The sequence below is a fragment of the Aythya ferina genome (assembly GCF_964211825.1).
Source record: "Aythya ferina genome assembly, chromosome: 8".
NCBI lineage: Eukaryota > Metazoa > Chordata > Aves > Anseriformes > Anatidae > Aythya > Aythya ferina.
The window spans coordinates 10,283,998-10,300,949 of NC_140304.1; the positions used below are offsets into that span (position 1 = coordinate 10,283,998).

The 16,952-nt window shown below is 57.1% G+C and overlaps 1 protein-coding gene across 3 annotated transcripts in view; it reads right to left on the bottom strand.

The window, feature by feature from the left end:
- The window catches only part of TMEM121 (transmembrane protein 121), a 35,286-nt gene extending 18,958 nt beyond the window's left edge, over positions 1–16,328 (bottom strand). Inside the window, exon 1 of one of the 3 annotated variants that reach the window (XM_084527048.1) lies at positions 15,268–16,328. The gene's annotated coding sequence lies outside the window, so the exon portion shown is untranslated. Of the gene's footprint in view, positions 1–2,834; positions 2,944–3,670; positions 3,689–15,267 lie in introns of those variants that run through there. The other 2 variants (XM_084527050.1, XM_084527047.1) reach the window with 2 other exon arrangements.
- Between the last annotated feature and the right edge of the window lie 624 nt (positions 16,329–16,952).

Here is a 16,952-nt window from a genome sequence, read left to right on the forward strand (position 1 = left end):
GCAAGAAAAGCCTTTGTTTTTTCTGCTTTTAACGAGCCTAGAGGATGTTTTAATTAAGTTGGATAGGAATTTTCGGAGTTACTTGATGTGAAAATGCGAGCCTGTAAGAGCCGCCTTTGATGCTCGAGTTGTGTTTTAAACACTTGATGAGTCCTGCAGAGCTGGTAATCCTTTTAGCATAGCTAATAGCTGCTGCTGGAGTGCTCACGAAATCCTGCTTTGCTCGTGGCTCTGCTGAGCTGGATGGAGGCTTCCCTGCAAATCTGGAGCGCTTTGCGCATCCCGGCCCCAAAAGGTGTCAGGAGGGGGCCACGAAGGGCTCCAGCACATCGGATTGGGGTGATGCCAGGCCACCCTGCACCCAAAAGCACCCCCAATGTGTGCTGGGGTGTGCAGAGCCCCCTGCTGCCCCCACCTCCATCCCCTGTCTGCCCAGCCCTGCTGCCCTGGGCTAAGAGCTCCCCTTCCCAGGGATTTGGGTTCACCTCTCTCCATGTGCAGAGAGATGCCCCAAATCTTGCAAGGTTTTCCCCTGCTCCATGGCTCCGGGTTTGCTGGAGGGACAGGTAGGGAAGAACTGGCTTTGGGGAAATGCAAATATCTTCCACAGAGGATGCTGCAGGGAGAGATGAAAGCCAACTCGATTTGCATTAGTTCCGTAACTCTGGATGTTTTCCCTTCCCCGTTTAGACTGGAATACACACACACACACACATTTTTGCCACATAGCTCCTCAGTTGCCAGCTGCTCCTCCCAGAAGTTTTGAAGAAATCCCCGTTTACACACCAAGCTACTTGTCAAAGCATCCTCGGGAAGGCAGAGCGCGCTTCCCAGCCGGCTCCGATTCGGCACGGCCACGCTGCTGCTCGCGGTGGGCTCAGCCCCTCACCCCAAAACCTGCCCCAAAACCTGCCCCGTGCAGCCCCCCTCAGGTTCTGGCAGCGAGCAGGGGGTGCTGAGCTCCACCGCAGTGGCTGTGCTCTCAGGCAGCACGCAGCAATCTGTCACTTCGCCAAAGCAGAACGGGGGCAGGAAAGCCTTGAGGTCTGCGTGGTGAACAACTCGGCGAGCCGTGCTGCTCCCCAAGGCGGGTGTGAGGTTGTCCCCAGCCCTCCCGGGGACATCCCACCGCCTGCTCCTGCTGCGGGGAGACAGGGCTGTGCTCCCCTGGGTTCCCTTTGCACAGCTCCTCGGGCAAACCCCGGCTGTGCCGCACGCAGGGCAGGTTAGGGATGGTTTTGCTCTGAAGGCACAGAGGTAAACAGGATGGTGCTTCAGATCCGAGTACTGCCGGTGTCTCAACCAGAGGCGATTTTCTGCAAAACTGGCTGAAACAGGCAGCCCAACATCTGTTTTCATTCCGACAGCAAAAGCTTTGCGTTGGGAACGAGAGGAAAAAAAAACGTTTTATATTCAGCCCGATCTGCCGTTAGCTGCTGCAAAACCTGTAGAGAGCCCTAAAACCGCAGGATCCGAGCTTGTTTCATCCGACATCACGGATACTTGGGGGAAGGGGATTTCTGGGGGAGGATTTCGCATGCAGAGATGAGACCCCTGCATCCACCTCCGTTCCTGCAGACGAGCACAGGCACCCTCTGCACCCACCAGGCACACAGGGGAGAGGCAGAGGGCACGTGCTGCCCTTTCGGGTGGCTGTGGGGTAGAGGGATGGATGAGCATCCCTCCCTTTGCAACCCGGCACAGCATCAGTGCTGGCAGCCCGAGGAGCTGTGCAGGACCCCGGGACCAAGAGCCTTGGGCAGATGGGGGGGGGTCTGGGCACTACAATGGGCTCAGGACCACCCAAGGGTTCCCAGGATCATCTGAGGGTCCCCCCTTAACCAGATACAACACCAAATGGTGCTACCCAGATTTTGCACTGCGTGGCTATCAGACAGCATCTCCACAGCCCTGGGGACACTATGGTGAACTTAGGAATTCCAGCTCATCCTGAATATCCCTTCCCACCACAATCTAGAAGGCATTCTGGATCCTCTCTGCCCTTCCACCACTGCACACAGCCAAAGAGGCACCCAGATTCCTGGCAAGACCCCCCCCCAAGGGACACAAGAACCCTTGTGCCCCCGCCAGGACTCTGTCCCCCAAATTCCTCCAGGCGGGGAGCACCCAGGGGACACGCAGGGCTGAGCACAACTCCCGCAGGGGCTTGGGCAGCGCTGCGGATCCACGTCCCACGCCCACATCAAGCCACGCCAAGCCCGACTGCCCCACGGATGGGGACAGAAAGGGGCAGGGGCTGCGGATGGGGAGAGCTCCCGGGAGAATTCACCCAGGGAAAGCAGCAACAGGACCCCCAGCACCGCCTGCATCCACGCTGGGGGGAGGTTTGGGAGAGGGGAAGGTGGCAATCACAGCACCCCAGGGGGGCACAGGGCAGTGCCCCCCAGGCTGTGCTGCTTCCCCCACCCCGCTTTTTGTGGCTGTGAAAGGGAAGGGCTCGCAGCGCCGAGAGCATCCTCCCGAGCATCCTTCCCCCTGAGCACAGTTCCCACCCCACTCCCCACCATGAGGAGGGGCTGGGGGAAGTTGAGACTCCCCAGAGAGGACAGGGACGAGGCTCAGCTCCCACACCCTCCAGCTGAGGCCTATCCACAGCCCCCCCCCCGGCGGGACGGAGCGCCCAGCACCCCGAGCAGCAGCGGGATGCTCTCACCATACCCCGGGGGACCCCCAGCTCCCACGGCGCGCACCCCAGACCCAAGTTCGCTCCGACAGCGACGGAGGCTTCCCCCCTTCCTCCCTCTCCCTAAAACGAGCCGGGATGCCCAAAACCGAGCCGTGCCGGAGCCGGAGCCGCCCGATCTGTGCCTTACCTGCGGGGCCCGCTCGGGATGCTGCAGTGGGCGCCGTGGAAATGCGGGTGCCGGCTGCGGTGCAGGGGGGGCGGGCGGCTGCCCCCAGCCCTCCCGGGGGCCGCGGAGCCCCCCCCCGGCCGCCCGCCGCTCAGCCCCGCCGGCCCCGCACCGCGCCGCGCTCCGCCGGCCGCGGGAGGCGCGCTGGGGGCGGGCGGCGGGGAGGGGCGCTGGGGAAGGAAAGGGGGGGCTGCCCCCATCGCCCCCCCTTCGCCGGGAGGAGACGGCCCCCCCCCGGCCGTGGGAGCCGCCCCCGAGCCCGCTGCTCCAACCCCCGGCACCCCCCGGCTCGAGCATCCCCGGGGGTGGGAAGCGCTCTGCGGGATGCCGGCCCCGGCGCCGGTCCTAAACCTCGGGGATTTTGTCTCCAGTCCTTGGGATCGCCGCCCCCAGAGGCTGGGAGCGACCCCCGGAGGGTCCCCCGGAGGTGGGGGGCAGCTCACAGCTGGGGATCCCCGTCCCTGTTCTCGGCAGCCCCACAAGCAGGGGGCCTGTCCCGGGTCCGTCCTAGAGCCTCCCCAGCCCCAAAGCTGTCTTCAGCCCTTCTCCAGCCTCAGATGGAGGGGGCTGCTCGGCCTTCCCCCCCCCCAGCACATCCCACCCATAGCAAAGATCCTGCTCCATCCCCCGGGAAGCCCAGGCTGCCCCAAGCCCTGTTTTATTGTCACTTTTCCAGCCCCCCCGTGCCCCCTCCCAGCCCCACCTGGTGCCTTCCCAGCCGAGGGAAGGCACCTGTGCACTCAGGGGGGTCCTTTCCCCCGCAGACCTGCTGCTGCTCATTAGTGCTCATTAATTACCCATGGCCAAACGGCAGCGATGCACGCAGGGGCAGCGACACCCCCTGACATTTTGCACTGAATGTCTCCTTTTGGGTAACTTCCCATCGCTTTACCAAACAGCTCGCTTGCTTCGTGAGATGCTTCGTGAGATTCCCGGGGAGAGTTTTGGCCTCCAAGTGTGAAGACAACATTCTCAGCTGCGTTTGCAGTTGCTTCACAAAGCCATGTGTGTGTGCCCTGCGTGTATGGATGGGGCCACCGGGAGCAGGGGACCCTTCTCGGGCAGCCGAGCGCAAGCAGCTTAAGGCACCGAGTGTGTTTATGGGAATATCAGCTTAATCCGCTAACCAGATCAGCCCAACTGCCTGTGATGCTTTCCCCTGGAGTGCTTTGCTGCTCCTGCACCCGTTCCAACATCACCGTGGGAAGAGGAGCTGTGCCTGGTGCACAGCCACTGCCCTCCCACCTCTGGACCTGCTTTTTATCTAGGCAGGCCAGCCGCAGCCTCAATTCCCAGCTGTATTAAGGAGCACTGCTCAGAGGGACCCGGTGAGGTACGGCAGGGAGGCCTCACGGCTCAGCACCGAGAGATCCGCGCTGCGAAGGCTCGCGGAGAGGGACAATTTGGAGACCTCTCCGCGCGCTGCCGGTCACTGAGCGCACTCGTGCTGAATTATGCCACACTTACACAGCTCCGAGGTTGCTACTCCAGTGAGGCAAAGCCAGCCCTTATGCTAATTTATCTATTTGTTAGTTTAATAACTCTCACTTGCATTTACTGTGCGGCTTAATATTGTCAACGCTCCTCAATTTCGGCACAAGAGTGCTCGCAGGGTGAATTGTATCAGTAGAGGTTAATTTGCAGAAATGCAGCCTCCCAGCAGGCCGCACCAGGGCAGTTTGTACCCAGAGAGCTCCGTGTGTCACCACGCTGACCCCACGCACACCTGGTCACCTCTCGCCCTCTTCTTTCCATTTCCCACCCCGTCACCCCTCTCTGTTCCCATTCCTCCCATTTTTCCATCGCGTGCTCTCCTTCTGCTTCCTCCCTGCTCAGGGCAGGAGCTTGGGGAGTCTGACCATGAATCAAAGCCTCGGTTCAGCTGAGCTGATTTGGAACAAGGGGAGAGGATTTCACGGGTCCCTGTTCGGAAACACACGTTAGTTCGTCGCCCATGCCATAAATCTGCCCGTTGATCCTGCCGGAGCTGGAGGAATAATTGAAGCTAATTGATTTGCTGATCAGTGGAAATAAATCATGAATAATTTACCCGACGAATATTATTCACCCATCCGTAAAGCTGGTCAGTTACTGAAAATAATTATTGCAAACCCTCCATTTTTTCAGTCGGTGGCTCCGAGAATTTGCAGGCACCCCTCGCAGCCCCCGGCGGGGCTCCCTGCAGGTGCAGAGCCCAGGGCTGACAGAGCCCACCCCGAGCACCTCCCTCTGCCTCTCCCCCTGTTCCTGCATGGCTTCCTGAAGTGCCAGGGCAGAGCCAGCCTCTAAATCCTCTGCTCAATCCTAAATGTTGAAATATCCCCCACAAACCTGTGGTTTGTGGCATCCCCCCCGATGTCTGGCGCTGCCCCCATGGGCACTCTTGCACATGAGAGCACCAGGAGGAGAGGAAAGGAGAGGCTTTGGGGCTTTGTAAATTCCCTGAATTTACAGTTTATTTTCTAGTCCTCACGTGTTAGGATTTCTGAGAAGCCAAACAATCTCTGGAGGCTCTCCGTGTTATTTGCCTTCCAGCAGAAATCCTAGCAGATTCTCCCGTGGCTCCCAGATCTGGCGGGGGCAGCTCCCCTCCCTCTGCCTTTCCACCCCCAAGCAATACACAAGCAGCCTCCCCGTTGAATAAACATCGTCGTTTCCCCAAAACATCCTCTCTGAGTGATTTCCTGGCTCGCAAACATTCGCAAATCTGTTCTCTCTGTGGCGGGGGGCGGGGGGGGATACCAAGCAGCAGGAGCTGTGAGCTGCCTGGCATGTGAGCACTCCTGTGCCGGGCTGCTCTCCTTTGGGAACGAGAACCTCCTCTTCCAGATGAACCTGGCACAATTTGGAAAGCCCTCCAGGAACCTTCCCATGTTGAATTTTGGTGGGAATAGGATGCTGCTCTCTGCACCCATGGGGGTACTGCCGGGGAGCCCTGGCACCGGGGAGGGGACCTCACATGTGCTCCTTGGTGGGCAGGAGAGGGCACGGGGACACATCCTGCGTGCCCTGCTGGCCTCACCCCTGCAGCCAGCTCTGCTTGGCCTGCTGGAAATGATTTTGGTGATGTGCTGGCATTTTTCATGTTCAGATCTGCTGCTGTGCTTGCTTAGGAGGAGGATGGGCCTGGTGGCCCAGGCGGAGCAGAAAGAAGGGGGAAAAGTTTGCTCAAGACAACCTAATTGATCTTAATGAGACAGGAAGGGCTTTGTGCTGCAAACACCCGTGTTTGTTCTGCGGGCTTAATGCGATTTCTGTCTGGGTTTGATTACTCTGGGGAAGTCCTCTGGCCTAATAAACAGAGCCATAGGGAATTAGCACTGATAATTTCAGAGGCTGCTCTCAGCCCCAAACCGCACAGCCTTCCAGGGTGGAAGCTTACCAGGGGAAAGGTAATTACGAGAGGATTCAATTAGCTGCCAATTACCCAGGCTGTCCGGGCTGCTCTGGAGGGTGGGCAGGGGCCAGGGCTGGGTGCCCGGGCAGGGGACGAGGGTGACAGCGGGTCCCTGGGCACCCAGCCTGGGCTGGCACTCCCAGGAGGCTGGGAACCTCTCCGCAGCGAGCCTCGTGGTTTTCCCCCAGCTAACAGCGATGAAAGCTGTTGTTTTCAAGGGAAATGCTTTTCTTTTCAGAGCCTGGACGTTCGGATGGTGGCTTTCTTAGCAAATGCTGCAATTCCTGCTCTCCTCTAAACTGAAAGATGGGTCCGCGGCGCGGTGCCGTGCCGGCTTTTTATCGGTACCTCCTTAAACAGAAGGGGGGAAAAATGGCTGGATTTCACAGCTGCTGCTGAAAAAGTGGGCCTCAGGAGAGCAATGCTTCCTCTGAGACATCGCTCCGTGCCTGCAAGCGGCTGCCTGTCTCCGCAGGCGCCGGGGGTGACGTCCCTGTCTGAAGCTGTCCGAGGAGGTGGCTGCCGGTCACGCATCCTGCTCCTGCTCCACCAGGAGCCTCAGAAACGGCACAGAGAGGCCCCAGGACGCTGAGACCTTGATCACATTAGAAAAATGAGTGAGGGGCCGGTGCCCAGCTCCTGCTGCCATAACCAGTGCCACTGGCCGGGTACCTCCTGCTGTGCCCTCTCCTCCATGCCATCACAGCACCGTGCCTCCTGCCGGTACCGGGGGAAGCCGGGCTCCTGGGCAGGCTGCCAGGCACCGCCGCTGCCGTCAGAAGGACGCAAACCATCCGAGTCAAGCAATATATTCTTACGGCACCGGGAGGGGGAGGCAGGGTGGGAGCATTTGGTGAAAGCACAGCAGTTTCTTAGCGCTTCCCTCGCAGCCAAGAGGAATGCGGAGACAAATCACAGCAAGCTCGCCTTCCCTCCAACAGGAGGAGGGAAAACAAAATGCTCTTTTGTCTTTTGGGGCTTTTTGTCATCTCTGAGCTGGCAGAGATGCTCAGGGCAGGGAGGAGGCACCCAAAGCACTTTGTACCTGAGCACCTGCCTGGCCTCAACCCGAACTAGCCGCTGCCTTTCCATGTCAGCACAGCTCTGGGCCACCAGCCCCAGCTCCCCCTTCCTCTCTTCCTTCAGAGCACCAAGCCTAAAAACTCCCCTTTGCTGCTTTCTCGCTCCTTCAGACCAGAGATATTTTTTTTTCAGCTCACTGCTTTTTCTTCCCAGATCAATTTCCTGCGTTTCACATCGATTGCTGTCTGTTTTCCCGTTCTGGCTGTTGGTGAATTTTGCTTTTTTATTGCTAATTACTCCTCCCGCTCCTCTGCTGGCAAGAATACTTCCCACTTCATTTTCACCTGATGTGAGGACCGGTAGCCAATAGTCGATAGAGAGAAACATTTCCAAATCAGTGGCAAAATAACAGAGGATGCCATATGGGATATGGCTAATAATGCACGGGCAGCTCCCTCGGCACAAAGCGTTGCCACCTGCAGCAGGCAGGGCTGCGGAGCCACGCAGGTGCCCAGCCACAGTGCAGGTCCCTTCCCCAGTTGGTGAGGAAGAGGGGAGGCTCCAGGAGGGAGGAAGGCTCAAGGAAGGGCTCCAGCAACATGGCCCAGGCAGGGAGGTGGCACAGCCCCAGGACAGGGTGCCTCCGAGCTGCTTAAACCACAGCTGATGGCCTCAGGAGATAAATTATTCCAGCCCAGGGCTGCAGAGGAGCAATTTGGGTAACGAGAACTCGTGGCTGATGTGATGGATCCGTCACCTGAAGTTTTTTAACCCCAAAACCCAGCTGAGTCAATCAAGGGTTCACACCAAGGGAGCTGACCGTGCCCACCAGGTGCCCTGGGTGCCACTATGGGGTGGCACTGCCACCAAAAGCCTTTTCCCATCTTTCCTCCTTCCCCTTTATTTGTTTTTTTCTTTTGGAAGACCTAAATAAAGAGGCTGGAAAACCCTGCCAAAGCCTCCGCTAAAAGGCTTCAAGCTCAAGCTTCAGAAATCAGGAAACGCCGGTTTTATGGAAGTCAGGTTGACCTTGGCTCTGCCCCCATTTACATTACGATGCAGTGTTTAGTTAAACGATCACTTACTTCCTCCTCCTGGGGCTTTTCTCTCATTTCAGTGCACACGGAGCAGAATTAAAGTGGCACCAGAACCACAAATCTGGCCTTTCCCAACACCCCGGCACTTAGCTCGCGGCCTGAGCGCTGCTTGTTTAAGGGAGCTTTTCGTCAGCGGTACCTTAAATAAGTCGGCATTAGCTCCATTATCACCGAATTCATGGGATAATTAGATCGTGGTTATAACCGAGCAGCATATAGCAGAGCCTCCTCACCTCCCCCACCGCGAGGCTCCGCGCTTCGCCCAGGCACATTTTTTCTTTCAAAGCCAAATGTTGGTGAGCGCCCCGCGAGGCTCCCAATTCACATGCTGCAGCCCAGACCTTTATATTAAAAACCCATTTAAAGTTCCCCAGAAAACAAAAAATGGGCGAATTAGAAAAAGTTCGATGGTGTTAATTCCTTGCCCATTCATCCCAAGGATAGGCAAGCCCGGGATGCTGCTCCCTGCTCCCACACCCGCTCCCTGCTAATGGGCACTAATTTTCCTGGGGAGCTGGAGGTGTTGCTGTTCAGCGGCGCTCTTACAAATAAGTTACCGGTGCTTTGTGCAGGGAAAATGAGCTCATTTTCCGCACAGAGGATGGTGAATTTGCATCTCAATGAATGCTCTTTCCTTGAAGGAATTTTCCATGCCGGGACTAATAAATTCTTCTCTCGGGTGAGCGGTCTCACCTGTGGGACACGTGTCCTCGCAGCATCCTCGCACCCACAGAGGGATGGCAGAGGAGCCCTGCCTGCTCTCCCTGCCTGTCTCTTACCTCCCTGCCTGGACGGGACAGGGAAGGGCCCCAAAAAGCACCAGGAGAAGACAAACCACCCAGCTGCTCCCCGCGCAATTAGCAGGGCTAATTAGCTGGTGTGATGGGCAGAGCTGGGCCCACAAAACATTTGGTATTCCTGCCCAGCTCCCCGGGAGCAGGCACGGGGAGGGAGGTGGTGAATTGTCGCTGCCCAGGGAGGGCGCAGAAAATCGCAGTGGCGATGAACTGCCTGAATTATTTAGAGGGAGGCAACCTCCTGCCATATGTTGTGTGTCAGTACGTGGGGAACGTGCCGCAGCCCTTATGATAATAATCTCATGCTTCATTTTTTTATTATTATTTTTTTTAAAAAAGACCATTCTCTGGGAGCAGCAGCGCTCGCAGGGAAGAGGTCGGATGCCTGCAGCACCGGGGCTGGGTACGGAGGGCTTGGCGAACCACCAGGCTGTGCCGAGGAACCGACGGAGCTGGGGGTGAGCAAACGCTGCTTCGGAGGCGCTCCAAGAGGACTAAATAAAACATGAACTTCTCCATGGGCATCTGTGAGGTCAGAATTGATGCCAGGCCCTGGGTGCAGGACAACCAGGCATTCACTGACACCTCCTTTGCTCCCAGCCAGGACGGCTCCAGCCCCGTGCCCTGCTTGTGCCGCAGCGGTGGCGGTGCCCGCGGGTGGCCATCCCTCCCGAGGCACACAGAGCTCCAGGCAGAATTCCTTTTCATTAGCAGCCTTACAGGCTCTTAGGCAGCCAAGCAGCCATGCCTGAAAGGCTCGGGGGTGAGCTGGCCTTATTGCACAAAGGTGGCTAAGCTCCCAAATCCTATTAGAGGGGAGGGAAGAGCGCTGTGAGCAGCCCGAGGCAAGGCAGCCTCCAGCTGTGGCAACGAGAAGGGCATCACCTTCCCTTGGTGTCACCCCACCTCTCGCAGGGAAGGCTTGCAGCCTCCCAAAACTGTCCGGAGGCTCCCAGTACGAGCACTGGGGGCTGCCCACATCCCCCCCAGCTCCTCTGCTCTCTCTCCCCTCCGTGGCTGCCTTATCAGACCGAAAGCCCGGCCCCTGGGCTCCCCTGTCGTGCACAACCACGGCTGTGGCTTGATTGCTCCTGCTCATTGGCTTGGCTGGCGAAGGTTACTGTGCAAATTAACTATATTTAGCCTCCCAGGTTTCTGCGAGACACTTGACTCAAGCGTTGCGTGACATTTGGGTTTTAAGAAACATAGAGCTGCCCAACGCCAATAAAAAATAAGTTAGGGGGCAGAGAAGCAGGCCGGGCGAGGAATCGCCAGTGGCAGGAGCTCTGCAAGCAGCAGCATCCCCCTGCGGTGCCCAGCACATCACGGGGAGGGTTCAGCAGCAATGTGCTGCCCTTCCCAGCCTCACAGCCTGCCAGCCCCCAAAGCTCTCCGTGGGTTTTATCCTCTGGTACCCCCCACCAAGAGGTTCCCATCCCACAGCGGCTTCCAGGCAGCGCAGCTCGCAGCAGAGCATTGCAATAAAATTGAGTTATTCTGGCACGAGAAATGGCTCTCGGCACCATTCTTCAAGCTTTGTGCATCCTGTTCCAGAGCAAAGAGAAATCGCCCAGCGATCCATCAGAAAGGGGGAAATAAAAAACCTGGGGAGCTGAGGAGCCGGCTGGGTGGTGCAGCACCCGAGCAGCCCCCGTGCCGTGCCCCCAGCACCAGGAAATTTCTGACAAAATGCTCCGTGGTGATGTAGCTGGTGCACAGCACCAAGCAGGGCGGTCCTTGGAGAGGCTGCTTCCAGCAGGTTTTATTGCCTTTCCCTCCTCCTGCTTCAAAAAGTCATTTTGAATCAGTCAAAATTTGTCGAAACGGAATGGAATCAAATTTGACTTGAATTTTTTACATTCCCCGCCCCCCAAAAAAAAAAGTCTTTGGGGGTTGAAACATGAGTTAAAGACTTGCTGAAGCACAATGAGACTCAAAGTTTTACCCAAACAGCACCACGTGAAGCTTTTGAGCTGGGTTTGGCTGCCTGCTGCCGAGCACGAGCCCCCTTGGCCACGTCCCTGCTCCCCTACGGAGCTCCGGGTGACAAGCGCAGGAGCCTGCCCCCGGGGACAGCAGGAACAGAGCCCTTCCTGCAGAAGTGGCCTTAACTACACACTAAATTTGGGTTAATTATGAACACATGCTCCAAGATAAAGCTTGAAGGAAGAGCGGAGCATCGAGCGCACAATGAATCTAATTAACGCGAACGCAGCTAATGAGATTTGAATCTACACAATATTGCGCGGGTGCTCGAAACGGCTGCCTTTATGGGAGTCATTTAAAAAAAGTTAAGCAGGGTTGGACTCACAGATTAAGCAGCCCTGATGGCTTCCTTTAAAGCACGGGGTCTGTGCATACATTGCTGTTTCTCTTGCTTCCTCCACGGAGCTGCTCGTGGTCCTGCTGGTGCCCCCAGGAGCTGGCAGATCTGTGTTCCCAATGCTGCCATGGGGGCTTTGGGGCAGCTCCGGGGTTTTGGGGAGGGCTCAGGGCTGGAATCAGGACTGAGGACGTGGCCCAGGCTCTCAGGAGGCACCTGAGAAGTCCTCACAGCAGCCCTGGAGGTGGGGAGGCTGCAGGAGGGGGCTGCTGGCACAGCTGGGGGGTCTGGCAGCCCCCCAGGGCACAGAGCAGCCCCCTGCATCCTGATGGAGCGGCCTCAGCGTGCCGTGGGAGAGCATATGTTAAATAAGATGTACGGCTTGAGATGAAATTGCTTAGCCCATAATGGAAATGGACTACCCCGAGTCCTTAAAGCTGCCGCTCTGGCAATTTATTTCCTCATCAGCTGTGAGAGAGGAGGGAATCGCGCTCGGTATTTCATGCTCCTCGCTCCTGCTGCCTCTTGCTGTCAGGTGAAGCCGTGGGCCGTGCTCCTGGTGGCCTCCTTGTGCCCAGAAATCCCCCGTGCCCAACGCTGCAGGCTGAGGACAGCCCTTGGTGGGAGGGGGTCCGGCACCCTGGTGTCCCCATGGGGCTGCTTCAGCACCTGGGGAGGGCTTCGTCCGCCCAGCGCCTGCTTGCAGGGCGAGGGAACAGACTGAAAGGTGTGGGAGATGAAACAGAGAATTGCCTGGGAGTTTCAGCAGCAGCGCGTCCAGCAAAAGCAGTTGGCTTTGCTTAATTAAAACGACCGCGGTGCTGCAGTGCCTAATTAAACGCAGGCACCTGTGGCCAGACAGCCGCAGTGTCGGGCGCGAGCCGTGGGGGCACTCGGCGCCTCCCCGGCTCCGTCAGCCCTGCTCCCACCTGGGCTCCCCGTGCCACATCCAGGAAAGGATGCCCGCTTTTCCTGGGGCTGGCACCCGTGCAAGGAGGGTCCAGGTGAGGATTGCTCACGCTGCCTTCCGCGGGGATGAGGCGAAATTCCCCCGGAGCCCCTGCAGGGATTTTGTGAGTCAGTGCCGCGTTTCGCTGCAGCCCACCCATCTGTCACAGCGCCGTGCCCACGCAGAGAGGAGCAGGAAGACGCCCCGAGCTCTCCAAGTGGAGGTTTGGATTACCAGGGAGCCAGGAAGACGCCCTGAGCTCTCCAAGTGGAGGTTTGGATTACCAGGGAGCGCGGTAACTGGCAGGCACCGCGTGCAGTAATTACTGCTGTGAAAGGAACAGCACCGCCCAACAGGCGGCACGGGATGCGGCCCCGAACAGGGGGTGCCCGCTTCGAAGGAGCCTCGGGAGGAGGAAAGTGGGGTCTGAAAGGGAGAGAGGGAGCTGTGGTGGTGCTGCTGCTGCCTCTGCAGGGCTCGAACTCCTCCAGGAACCCGGCCAGGCTGTGGCAGGGCTCCAGCAAGAGCGCCTGTAGATCATTGTAATGTGGCCGTGTCTTAAAACTGCGCGCTGTGTGCAAGGAAGGGGTGTTGAGATCAGCCGATCTTTGTCCTTTTGGAAACCGTGAGCTGATCTATTTCCCTGCCCCAAAATCTCCGGCGGTTCGGCCGTGCTCCCAGCCCTGCTGCTCGTGGTGCCCAGCACAGCACAGCTCCTGCCACGGCCCTGCCCAAAGCACATCAATTCTCGTTGTGTTTCATTTGCGCCCCGGCTGCTGCGAGGAGCTTCTGGCAGTTCTAGCCCCAGAGCTGTGCTGCGAGGAAAAGGTCAGATCGTTGGGGCCCAGCACTTCATCAGGGCTGTGGTGGAAGGATGTAACGCTGCAGGTTGGGGAGAATTGGCTTCTTGGGTACCCAAACCCCCTCAGGTCACCGGTTTGTTTGCCAAGCTCCTGGAAACCTCATTTCTCTGTATTTCAGCCATTTCCCAGGGCCCTGCACAGCTGGGGCTGCAGGAGGCAGAGATCTTCCTTCCCATCACGCTCCCAAGCCCGATGGCTTTGGAAACAACACCTGACCCTCCCGTGGTCCCAAGGCCTCTGCTGAGGGCGAAGCGATAGCGCTAAAAAAATATTGTTCGCTGCTCCGTGAGCAGCTCGCTTGTTTGGCCTCGCCGCTCAGGCAGCACCAGGCACTCCGGGAAGCCGTCCCCAGCCAACGTCCATTTCATTTCGGAGCAAATCAAACTCTGCTTGTTTGCTTCCAATTGTTTCTGGCTCGCGACACGCCGAGGCAGCTCCAAACAGCGCTCCTCCTCTTGAATGCTGATGAGCACCAGGTCTTACCCAGTGATCAGGGCTCTTCCCCGCAGAATCGATGCACCAGGCTCTCTTAAAAGGCACGAGGGAAGATTTCTCTTTCCCTCCTACTTTTGGCATCCTTTTCTTGCTGCCTGTGGTCTTACGCAGCAGGGCAGCCCGATGTGAGCCTGCCTGCTGTGGGGTTACCCACACGGATGGGTAAAACTGGACCACAGGCTGGGTAAAGCCTCAGACATGGCCATTGCACCCATATTTATGGGAGCATCCAAACACGCGTGTGTTATCAGCCAGGTTATAGCCCTAAACTTAGTCTCAGAGATGTATTTTGAGCGGAGCTGTGACGAGAAGGAAAAAAATAAATAAATTCTTCCTGGTTCAGTGACTGGTGTGTGTTTTGTTTGCTTTTTTTCTTTTTAAATCCTTATGGTGCATTGAGCAAAGCACTCAGCACGACTCCGACGCAAACCCATCGGTTTTGTTCCCCGGCACTTACTGTCTTTATTTAAATGTAGCTTGATTTCTAAACGAAACATTTCTAACGGATCACTGGAGCCTTTCAGGACCGCTTCTGCTTAAAATTATGACTTAGAAGCCATAATATTTTTGGGGAGGGAGAGAAAACCCTTTGCCAAACACAACGTCGTTTAGGTGAGCCTGAGATAGAAAAGACCCCCAGGAGGAGATCTGCGCTTCTTCAGCTTTTCAGGAGCATCCTGGCTCCGTGGCACCCCTGGGGCTGGCCAGGGGGGCTCCGAAGCCTCCTACCCACCTCTCCCCCTGCCCCCTGCACCCCTAAATTATTCACCTCGTTGCAGAGCCCTCATGAATTATGGAGCCAAAACTTGGTGTCTCCTAGCAACATGTTCACTCATTCCACCACCAGCCCCAGCTGAGCCCCCCAGCCCCTCTCCCCCTGCCCTGTGCCCTGCTGTGGGGTCTGCCCAGAGCTCCCTGGCAGGGCTGATGCTGCCCCATGGATGCTCCCCTCCACCTGGAGATGCTCCAAAGCCCCTCGCTGCTGCCAGAGCTGCTCTGCGCAGGTGCCCATTGACCCCCCTGTACCCACATTAAGGGGTTGGTGCAGCCCCTCGGGGCAATTTCCTATTAAACGCCACCTTCTCCCCCTGGCTTTCATGCATAATTCAGAGGATCCTCTAAAAATAAAGTTCCCCAGGCAGCCTCTGCAGCCTGAATAATTTGCCTCCGGGATCAGGGCTTCGTTAGCCCTGGGGCCGCTCATTAGCAGCCAGGCTGGGGGCTGCTCGGGGCCAGCGGGGCACGGTGCTGCACAGGACCAGGCTCTGCTCCCTGCCTGCCCCTCGCTGCAGGGCCAGCTGGTGAAAAACCTCCAATGATGGTTTTTTTCCTCATTGCGTTGTCCTGAGTGACCTGCGCAGCGCGGTGGGGGCTTGAGAGCCTTGTAACACGGAGCCAGGATGGCACAGGTTGGTTGTTAGCAAGGTAATAGCAAAACGAGTATATTTACCTCTTCCATGGTGGCTTGCGTGAGTGCACTCTTTAGTCTGACACTAAATTTTGTGTTGAGGCCTGCAGAAGATGAAATACAGTCCTGCTGCCCATGGCAGCATGCTCCGAGTGACATCCTGCCCCCAGGCTTCATACCCTCGGGTAAGGAGAAAAAGCAAAATCTGAGTCTTCCCTCCGATGTCCCCTGCTCTTCTGAGATACCTTGGGGGTTTTACTCTTAGGTTGAACCATCCTACCGGTGCACATCTTTATCCATGCTTGGTGCCTCGTGGTATGGCACCTGGGAGATGGAAAAGACAGGGCTGGGAAAAGCTGCCCACTGCTGTTGTCAGCCTGCTGGAAACATGGAGATTTCATGTGCTGAGCAACGGACTGATAAACCAAGGACCTGCCTCCTGCTGTTAATTACGCCTTGCCAACTAATTACATCTCCCACTGCTCCGAGGAAGGCCCCTGCCACTCAGTAAGCCCACAAAGCTGCAACGAGGACAGGCAGGAGGGACAGGAGGGTGGCACAGTGCATCCCAGCTCTCCTGTGCGTAACGGCCTTGGTGGCAAGTCCCAGGAGAAGCAGAGCAGCCCAGCAGCTCTCAGAGGTTACTGCTCCAAGGCAAGAAGCCCTCTGCATTTTCTGCTGGTCTGGGGATGCTCACGGTCGTGCCTCTGGGAGAAAGCTTTCTCCAAAGGAATGGCGTTCGCAGGTTTTCCACTGCATTTCCAGACCAAGAGGTAAGGGGATTATAAATTAGAAAGCAGCCGGGGACCCTGCCGTACAGTGGTTCTTCGTTTAAAATGATGTTTCCAGGCTGATGGCATGGGACCTCTGCTTCTGATGCTTTTGCAGCAGCTCTGTCTCATTTCTCCTGCTCCACACCGACCCGAGCACTAGGGAAGGCAGGGGGGTGACTCCAGAGCATCGCTGCTGCCCGTGCCTGCGCCACCCGAGCACGGGGCTGCAGCTGGGAAGTCGCTGACACAGGTTCTCTTGGGCAGAAAATCAATATCCAGTTTTAAGATACTTTTCTATTGCTGTTGATTGCCTTATATTATACTAAGATACAGTACATTCACTTGGCTTGCTCCTGCATTACTTCAAAGCTCCGGAGTTCACGTCAGCGTTGAATACATTTTTTTTTGGCTCTTACCTCAGAGAAGTGAATTCTTCCCATCCCCTGACCTCCCGTGCTAGCAGAAATGATGCCTCTTCCTCTGCAGCTCGTGTTCTCTGAACGGCAAAATGAGTAATTGAAAGGGAGACAGCTGCTGGGGTGTGCAGAGAGCCCGAAATAGTTACGGCAAGCCACGCACATGCTGTGGGACGCATTTCCCTGCCTTCCCGTGCAGGGTGCGGGAGGATTTCTCCTTGGGGGAAGGCAGGGAGGCTGCTGGGGTGAGCTGGGATGCTGGGGCAGAGCCTGGGGGGTTGGTTATCGTTTTGGGGCATCCTGCTCCCTCCAGAGCCCCAAGCTGTGCTCTCCTGCTCCAGGTGCAGTTGTTCCCACTCAGCACGCTCATAGATACACAGCCATTTATTTACAAAGATGGCCAAAACTGTATTAATTCATGTAAAATATGAAGTATGGACAACACCTCCTGAAGGGAGGGGAGGGCAGCACCGGCCAGCACTGTGTGAGAGCTCTTAAATCCCACAGCAGCACAAACACCATGCATATCAATTTTCAC